At 35.1% G+C, this 8605-nt stretch overlaps 1 long non-coding RNA gene across 1 annotated transcript in view; it reads left to right on the forward strand.

Moving 5' to 3' along the window:
* LOC108734719 overlaps nucleotides 1-8605 on the forward strand; it is a 66738-nt gene that overhangs the window by 45075 nt on the left and 13058 nt on the right. The window lies entirely within an intron of this gene.

Here is an 8605-nt window from a genome sequence, read left to right on the forward strand (position 1 = left end):
GCACTTAAGTAAAGTTTGGTAACAACTTCGAAAGTTACTAATCAGCGCCACATATAGATTATGCACCACAATCAAGTGCTACATACGACAAACAAGTGCCACAATTAAGTGATTTATACCATAGACAAGGTTTTAAACCGCACTTAAGTAAAGTTTGGTAACAACTTGGAAAGTTACTAATCAGCGCCACATATAGATTATGCACCACAATCAAGTGCTACATACGACAAACAAGTGCCACAATTAAGTGATTTATACCATAGACAAGGTTTTAAACCGCACTTAAGTAAAGTTTGGTAACAACTTGGAAAGTTACTAATCAGCGCCACATATGCACTATGTATTGTAATCAAGTGCTACATGCCACAATGAAATGCTTTATACCACGACAAGGTTTTAAGCTACGGTTAAAGTTCGAGACAGGTTTGAAGAGTAATGTCATGAGTCGTAATTAAGTGTTTTATATAATTGTAGCCAAATTAGAAAACTATAGGTAATTAGACTGGATAATAAAATGTGGATCAACGAAGGAAGATTATAGAAGGGAAGTTTGGTCAAAAGTTCTTAGTAGACTTCTACGTGGTACCTTGTAGACAAACTTTGAAAAGGTAATTTTACAGTTACGCCCACATAAACGACTACCATTTGCATAGAATGTTAGTTGAAAATATACTCAAGACAACCAACAAAAACAGTAACAAACAAAGCAAATAAGTTGTCCGGACTGTTTGTCAACCAATGATGTCTAGCGTTTATGGTGGAGCAGTTCTTATCCTTGCAAATTTTACTTCAAAGTGCAGCACGTCAGAAAACGCCAAATCCGTGAAACACGTTGACGATGAGGCACCCGAGCAGCTGCAAATGTGAAACCGTTTATACAATACATACGCATATCGCATAGCGCACAGTTAAAAATGGAATAAAAAAAAGAAAAAGTTGAATATAGACCAGGGGAAGACCGCTCTGGGCTAACACCACTTTGGGGCATACTTAATTATCATTTTGTCAAAAAACTGTTTTCTTTATTTCACAATATATTATCCATTGTTTTCAGTGGGGGATGAGGGCCCTTTATATCCTTGAGACCCTGAACTATATCTGAAGGAGCTCATATTTAGATCCGGCTTTGATATAGACATAGTTTTATCTAAATATACGCCAAATAGTGGGGTGCTTTTGGTGATTTTGATGGATCTTGAATTGAGGGAAAATGAAAATTACCACAGCTTTAGCTCTGAAGAATTTGACCTTAAGGAGCTTTTCAATTATAATTTTTAATTGAATTATTTGGAGATTGGAAGGTTGAAGATACTTAAAGATTAAAAAATATTTTTGTTAATTAAATACTCTAGTTTTCTTGAAATTCTCCTAAAATCTCACTAATGCCTTCTGAAAGTAATCAACCTTATCATAACTTGTTAATTTCATTAAACTATTAGCAAAGTTTTAACCAAAAGTGTCGCTAAATATATTTAAAGGAACTTAGACAAATATTTAATCTTTAAGCCACTAACTAATAAATTTTTAATAAATTCTAATTAAGAATATTCTTTCAAGTACAAATTGACCAAAAAGCTTTTTACATTATTTATCTGTCCTGAGCTTTTAGATTTACGGAATAAGCTTTGAGTAATTTTATTGTTCAGAACTTAATTAAGCAGGTAGGTACATGTACGGTTTCCATAATTGTTTCGAAATATTTTTAGTTCTTCTACCAACCCCCTACATTTCGTCATGCTTATTGTTACTATTATCTATTAAGGTTAAATATTTTCACCAAAATCAAAAGTCACCGTCCCATGATGGTACATTTATAAACGTGTATGTATTATGGTCGATTTTGACCTTTCTTAATATAATTTTCTCCAAGCGACTTATTATTCAAAGAAACTCTTTGATGTTGTACTAGTCGCTGGTCTTCTGTCATATTAAAGGATTAATGTGGAACATGGATGTTAGCCGAAACGTCTCGATTTGATAAATTGGGGGATAATTCATATTTATAAGCGACAAACTCAAACAGCTGGGGAGTGAACAACCACAAACGAAAATTATTTCTTCTCTTTCACCTGTCACCCGCATCATCCGATCTCATTCGAATCCAGAAAAATACCGGGTAGCACGACCCGTAGCCCTGCAATTAACTCCGTTGCGAACATCTGCTGCATCCACAAAACGTTACGTTCTGTTAATTGATAAAATCGTCGTTTGCATCTTTTTAAATCATTATTTATTCGCCGTTTTTTAATCTAAGTTTAATTCTAGAACAGATGAACCAATTTCAATACGTTTGATTTTGATTAAAAGTTGATTTTCGATATAGTGTCTTAATCACATTTTAGAATTATAGTTCTTAATTTATTTTTTAAAGTACTTTAGTAGTTGTAGGTTAAAAGTCTTAAAGATCTTCCTGTACCACTTTTAACTCCTGTTTCTGCTTCTAATTTAACTAACCTTTCATGTCTGATAAGATGTTTTACAATCTAGTCTATTTCTCATTGATTTCCATAATGCTCTCTGTTAAATAAATTAAATTAATTATTAAGAAAAAGAAAATTTCTCGAAAATTGCTGAGGGAACAATTATAATCTTCAAGTTTGGTTTGAAAAAATACAGGCCTTTATCTCTGCTATATGACCTTTACCTTTAGGCAGTCATTATAAATACTTACGTGAGATTTTTTCAAAAATTTTTGGTTCAAAAATCAGCGAAATTTCCCGCTGAATTGATACTAACAAAACATGCTGACAACAACTTTTTAATATTCGTATAATGAAAGTATACAAAATATATACACTATATATGTATTTAGTTACAAAAAGCTCCGCTAGCCGTCAATTTTAAACGTTTCTAATATTTTCTTCTACATTTTTTTTTCATTTATTTCTTTCCGACATGTCGGTGACAAATTTAACATAAGTCGTCGCGACGCGGGCCGCGGCATGTTGAGCGGTCTCCGTCTCTTCATCCGTGTCGTTATCTTCTTCTCCGACGTCCGTCGTTGACGTTTACAGATGTGGCATTTAACTGCGCCGAAGTTTCGAGATAAATTGCGGTATACTCAAGACGGACGAGAGCACTGATTGGCGCAAATTATGTAAACGAGACACCGACAACATTAGTCACACCGAAATGAAAACGAACGGACGGACAGACAGAGGAGCGAACGGTGCAGCGTTTCGTACAGAAACGGCGTCAGCGCCGTCGTCGTCATCGAAAAGGGGAACCAAAAGAAGAAAACCGAGGAGAGCGAGGAGGAGATGAAAGAGGAAGAAACGTATGTGGAACCAACCACATCATAAAACTAATGAGTAATTGCGGCAGTCCGCGTGATTTACGATTGCTTTGAGCTGACGCGGGTAAAAGAGTTCGTCGGAAGAAGAAGCTTCAGCAAAAAGTGTCCCCTTGGATCTATTTTTGACAAGAAGTATAACACGCTCTATCAAATACTTAATATATTGTTCATATATGTTACAGTTACAACCAAAAGTCTCTATTAGATAGAACCCTTAGCAAAAGAAAACTACGCTATCTCCTTGAAGCAGTTTCGAAATTGAAATCAAATTAAAATCCATTTTAATTGTTTAACAAACATTTTTATCAATTACTGTACAAGTGCAGGAGCGCGTATTTACAAAAGTGTACCTATACTTCTAAGAAAAAAATATTTTCATACCATCCTCATGGTGAAAATACCTTGGATGGAAAAGGTTAGAAAGGTGCTATGGAAGTCAATAAAGAAAAGAGATGGAATGGTACGATATCTTCAGAGGCATGATGGGTTAGTTATAGAGACGTATTTGGAGCAAAAACGGGAGCAGTAAGGGTCAGCGAAAGACCTAGGTTAGATTACTGAAGTTCTGAAAAAACAAAAATTGGCTCTGAGTAAGAAAGACAATCAAAACTCATCATCATAATCAGACTGGTTGAACACGCCCCGAGTCGAAAAATTGGGACTCATTTTATCCTCAAATGAACTATTTAGACTCATTTTTTCCTCATTTAGACGTTTTTAATCTCAGATACCTCAATAAGTTTCATCTCATCACATTGGATTCTAAAAAGTCTCATTTTATTCTCAATGTCTGCAATCCTATGGCAATAGTCCTCAATTTAACCTCAACAAGAAAAGAATGAAACTTTTTGAAGACAAAATGAGGTTTCCTAAATAATCTTTACTCCTCAAAAGTCTCATTTTGTCCTGATACGGGAAAACCGCGGATAAAATGAGACTTTTGAGTCTTGTAGTTTGAAATATCCCCTAAAAATTCTATTGAGATCAAATGAGGACAAAATGAGTCCCAATTTTTTGACTCGGGGCACCTCCACCCTTTCCTATCCTGAGCTAATTTTCCCATTTCCTTAAAACTGGAACATCTCACATCCTTAACTGTTTGTGAACAATAATTGTTAAAAAAATTTAATATAAGAATATTCAGTCTCTCAGAGTCTCTGAAAGCGAGACTCGAGTCTCCGTCTCTCATCGAGTCTCTCTGGTGTCGATGAGACAGACTGTCAAAAAAACTGTTTAGCGTCTCTGAACGAGATTCGAGTTGCTCATAGAGAGATCCTCATTTCGTATCCAGTCTCTGAACGAGAGACTCGAGTTGCTCATAGAGAGATCCTCATTTCGTATGCAGTCTCTGAACGAGAGACTCAAATCTCTCGATAAGTGGTGTCTCAATAGACATGATTTTCTAAGTTCAACATGTTTCAGAGATTCCAATCTTTCAACGAGAGACTCGAGTCTCTCAATTTTTCAGTTTTATTCATTCAGTCTCTCTGTGAGAGACTCGAATCTCTGAATTAACAATTTTATCGTTCGAGTATCTCATACAGAGACTGTGAGAGATCCATAAAAACACCTCGGCAATAACTGAGAGACTGGAGAGAGACTGAAAATTTTTTTCTAAGGTACTCCTCTTAACCCTTGTTTCTGTCTCTAATATGTCTGTGACTAGCCCTTCATAGCGGAGAAGGTGTCCTACCAACTTATTTCGTATTGACTTCCATCAAAACTCATATCATAAATTATTCCAATTGCCCTATTTTTTAATTAGTACTAATTGTTAATTTGGTTGGATTACTCTGAGGCTTATTTAAGCTCAGTCAATCAATTTTTTGATCGATAACCGATTATCAATCTTTAGGTAGACCTTATATTCCTTAAAATATTACTTTTCGGGCTTAATGATCGTGGTTTTCTAATCCTCCTTCGTAGATGAAGCGTTTAGTTTCGCCGACAGACATCCTCAAAGACTATTCTGGGTCAAACACACGAACTTGATATTTCTTGTGGCCAACGAAGTCATATTTGAGATTGAATATCAGTCCTGCATCAATTTCCACACCTTCAATGATATGATTCAATCCAATATTAATGACTGCTCTGCTTGAAATAGAGCTGATTGATTTTGATGCAGTTTATTACGTTTGAAAGCTTTTATATGCAACATACACATCTCGGGCAAATACTTAGGTGAAATCTATCTATCGTTATAAAAACTTTCAGAAACCAGAAATTTGGAAAATATGGTGTAGGTCCGCAGACCTAGAACTTGGATCTTTTTACAGCTCCAAGTAATTGCAGACCTAATTATATGATACTAATTTCAGCTTGATACCTCCACGCGTTCGTGGGGAAAAAGTCAAAGACAAACAGACGAGGGACGAAGTGATCCTAGAAAGGTTCCTTCTCTTTCCTTTTGAGGTACGGAATCTTAAAAAACAACTTTGCCATCAGTTTATACAACGCGATCTTTATAATAAGGTCGGACATATATCGCCAAAAGAAGTTTTTTTTGCCTCCGGATCAGGCTGTGTCTGTCTGCCTGTTGACGTTTATTATCGCTCCACCGCAACCGGAACAGCTAACTTGGATTTGTCACATCACTTATCATACTTTGGGCACACACAGACACAAGACTTGGCTAAGCTCAACTTTACTCAGTAACAACGTGGTGGTCGTTACGCCTCCAGGAGGCTGAACCACCGTCTGCGGTGCCGCCTTTCTACTTATTTCTGTCGCCGATTTTTTTTCCGGTTTCTGATGTTTCAAACGTTATCTGTTTTTACCCATGCGGCATTCGTCGCGGCACAACAATTTCTAAAAAATAAGTTATTCCTAGAATCGATATACTGAAAGGATTGTGTTGACAAAGACAAAGATCCGATTCTCTTTTTGCAAAAACCAGGTCAGCGTTGTCAAATTTTCCCAAAAAATGACCTCAAATAGTTGCTTACATCATTTATACATGAGATGAGATCGTTTGAAGTCATATAGGTATCCTGATTTATGAATGAATATTAGAATGGTGAAAAAAACCTGGAAATGTGTAGGGAAAGAATTTTTCATACTGTTCAATTGTTTATAACTTGATTTATATATTAAAATTACCCGACATTTGAATGTTTGTAAATGTTCAAGTATTTATACTTATTTGAGAAGTCAAATATTCGAATATCTGAAAGATTAATACGTGGTGATTTTAACATTCAATATTAAAAAANTCTAATATGTCTGTGACTAGCCCTTCATAGCGGAGAAGGTGTCCTACCAACTTATTTCGTATTGACTTCCATCAAAACTCATATCATAAATTATTCCAATTGCCCTATTTTTTAATTAGTACTAATTGTTAATTTGGTTGGATTACTCTGAGGCTTATTTAAGCTCAGTCAATCAATTTTTTGATCGATAACCGATTATCAATCTTTAGGTAGACCTTATATTCCTTAAAATATTACTTTTCGGGCTTAATGATCGTGGTTTTCTAATCCTCCTTCGTAGATGAAGCGTTTAGTTTCGCCGACAGACATCCTCAAAGACTATTCTGGGTCAAACACACGAACTTGATATTTCTTGTGGCCAACGAAGTCATATTTGAGATTGAATATCAGTCCTGCATCAATTTCCACACCTTCAATGATATGATTCAATCCAATATTAATGACTGCTCTGCTTGAAATAGAGCTGATTGATTTTGATGCAGTTTATTACGTTTGAAAGCTTTTATATGCAACATCTATCTATTGTTATAGAAACTCTCAGAAATCAGAAATTTGGAAAACATGGTGTAGGTCCGCAGACCTAGAACTTGGATTCTTTTACAGCTCCAAGTAATTGCAAACATAATCAATGATACTAATTTCAACTTGATACCTCCACGGGTTCGTAGGGAAAAAGTCAAAGCCAAACAGACGAGGGACGAAGTGATCCTAGAAAGGTTCCTTCTCTTTCCTTTTGAGGTACGGAATCTTAAAAAAAGAACATTGCCAGTTTATACAACGCGATCTTTATAATAAGGTCGGACATATATCGCCAAAAGAAGTTTTTTTTGCCTCCGGATCAGGCTGTGTCTGTCTGCTTGTTGACGTTTATTATCGCTCCACCGCAACCGGAACAGCTAACTTGGATTTGTCACATCACTTATCATACTTTCGGCCACAGACACAAGACTTGGCTAAGCTCAACTTTACTCAGTAACAACGTGGTGGTCGTTACGCCTCCAGGAGGCTGAACCACCGTCTGCGGTGCCGCCTTTCTACTTATTTCTGTCGCCGATTTTTTTTCCAGTTTCTGATGTTTCAAACGTTATCTGTTTTTACCCATGCGGCATTCGTCGCGGCGCAACAATTTCTAAAAAATAAGTTATTCCTAGAATCGATATACTGAAAGGATTGTTTTGACAAAGACAAAGATCCGATTCTCTTTTTGCAAAAACCAGGTCAGCGTTGTCAAATTTTCCCAAAAAATGACCTCAAATAGTTGCTTACATCATTTATATATGAGATGAGATCGTTTGAAGTCATATAGGTATCCTGATTTATGAATGAATATTAGAATGGTGAAAAAAACCTGGAAATGTGTAGGGAAAGAATTTTTCATACTGTTCAATTGTTTATAACTTGATTTATATATTAAAATTACCCGACATTTGAATGTTTGTAAATGTTCAAGTATTTATACTTATTTGAGAAGTCAAATATTCGAATATCTGAAAGATTAATACGTGGTGATTTTAACATTCAATATTAAAAAATAGAATTTTAAAAATATCCAGATATTTGAAATTTTGAATAACTAATTATTTGGATATTTAAAATTCTCATTATTCAAATATTTGCTGTCATGGAAAAGCAAAGGAATTTTTCTGGCCAATTCAAATTTGAAACTTATTTGTTTGTTTCTAATTAATCTGAAAAACAAGTCACTATTTACGAATTTAAATGTAATTCAAGTGCAAAAATATAATAATATTATTTTGAAAATGTACCTCTGACGTAAGAAACAACTTTTAACAATAGGCATGTGGTTATTTACCTTTTTAAACCCACGCTTCAGCTTTTCTTTCTTACAATGATTTGAACACGATGTGAACCACGAATTTTGTGTCAAATTAAAATTGTTATTTCGGTTACAAATAACAAAAGGCGCAATAGTTCTCTCATGAAAATATTTCTCAACCCTGCTTAAAATAGAAGTTTGAAATTAATTCTAAGCTATTAGAGATGCAACAGTTTCTAGGACAAACAAGAGATATAAAAATTGTACATTTAGTGGGTACATCTATTTATTATAAGGCAGCAAATGTAAACGAAATCT

Source organism: Agrilus planipennis, unplaced genomic scaffold (assembly GCF_000699045.2).
Source record: "Agrilus planipennis isolate EAB-ADULT unplaced genomic scaffold, Apla_2.0 scaffold66, whole genome shotgun sequence".
Lineage (NCBI taxonomy): Eukaryota > Metazoa > Arthropoda > Insecta > Coleoptera > Buprestidae > Agrilus > Agrilus planipennis.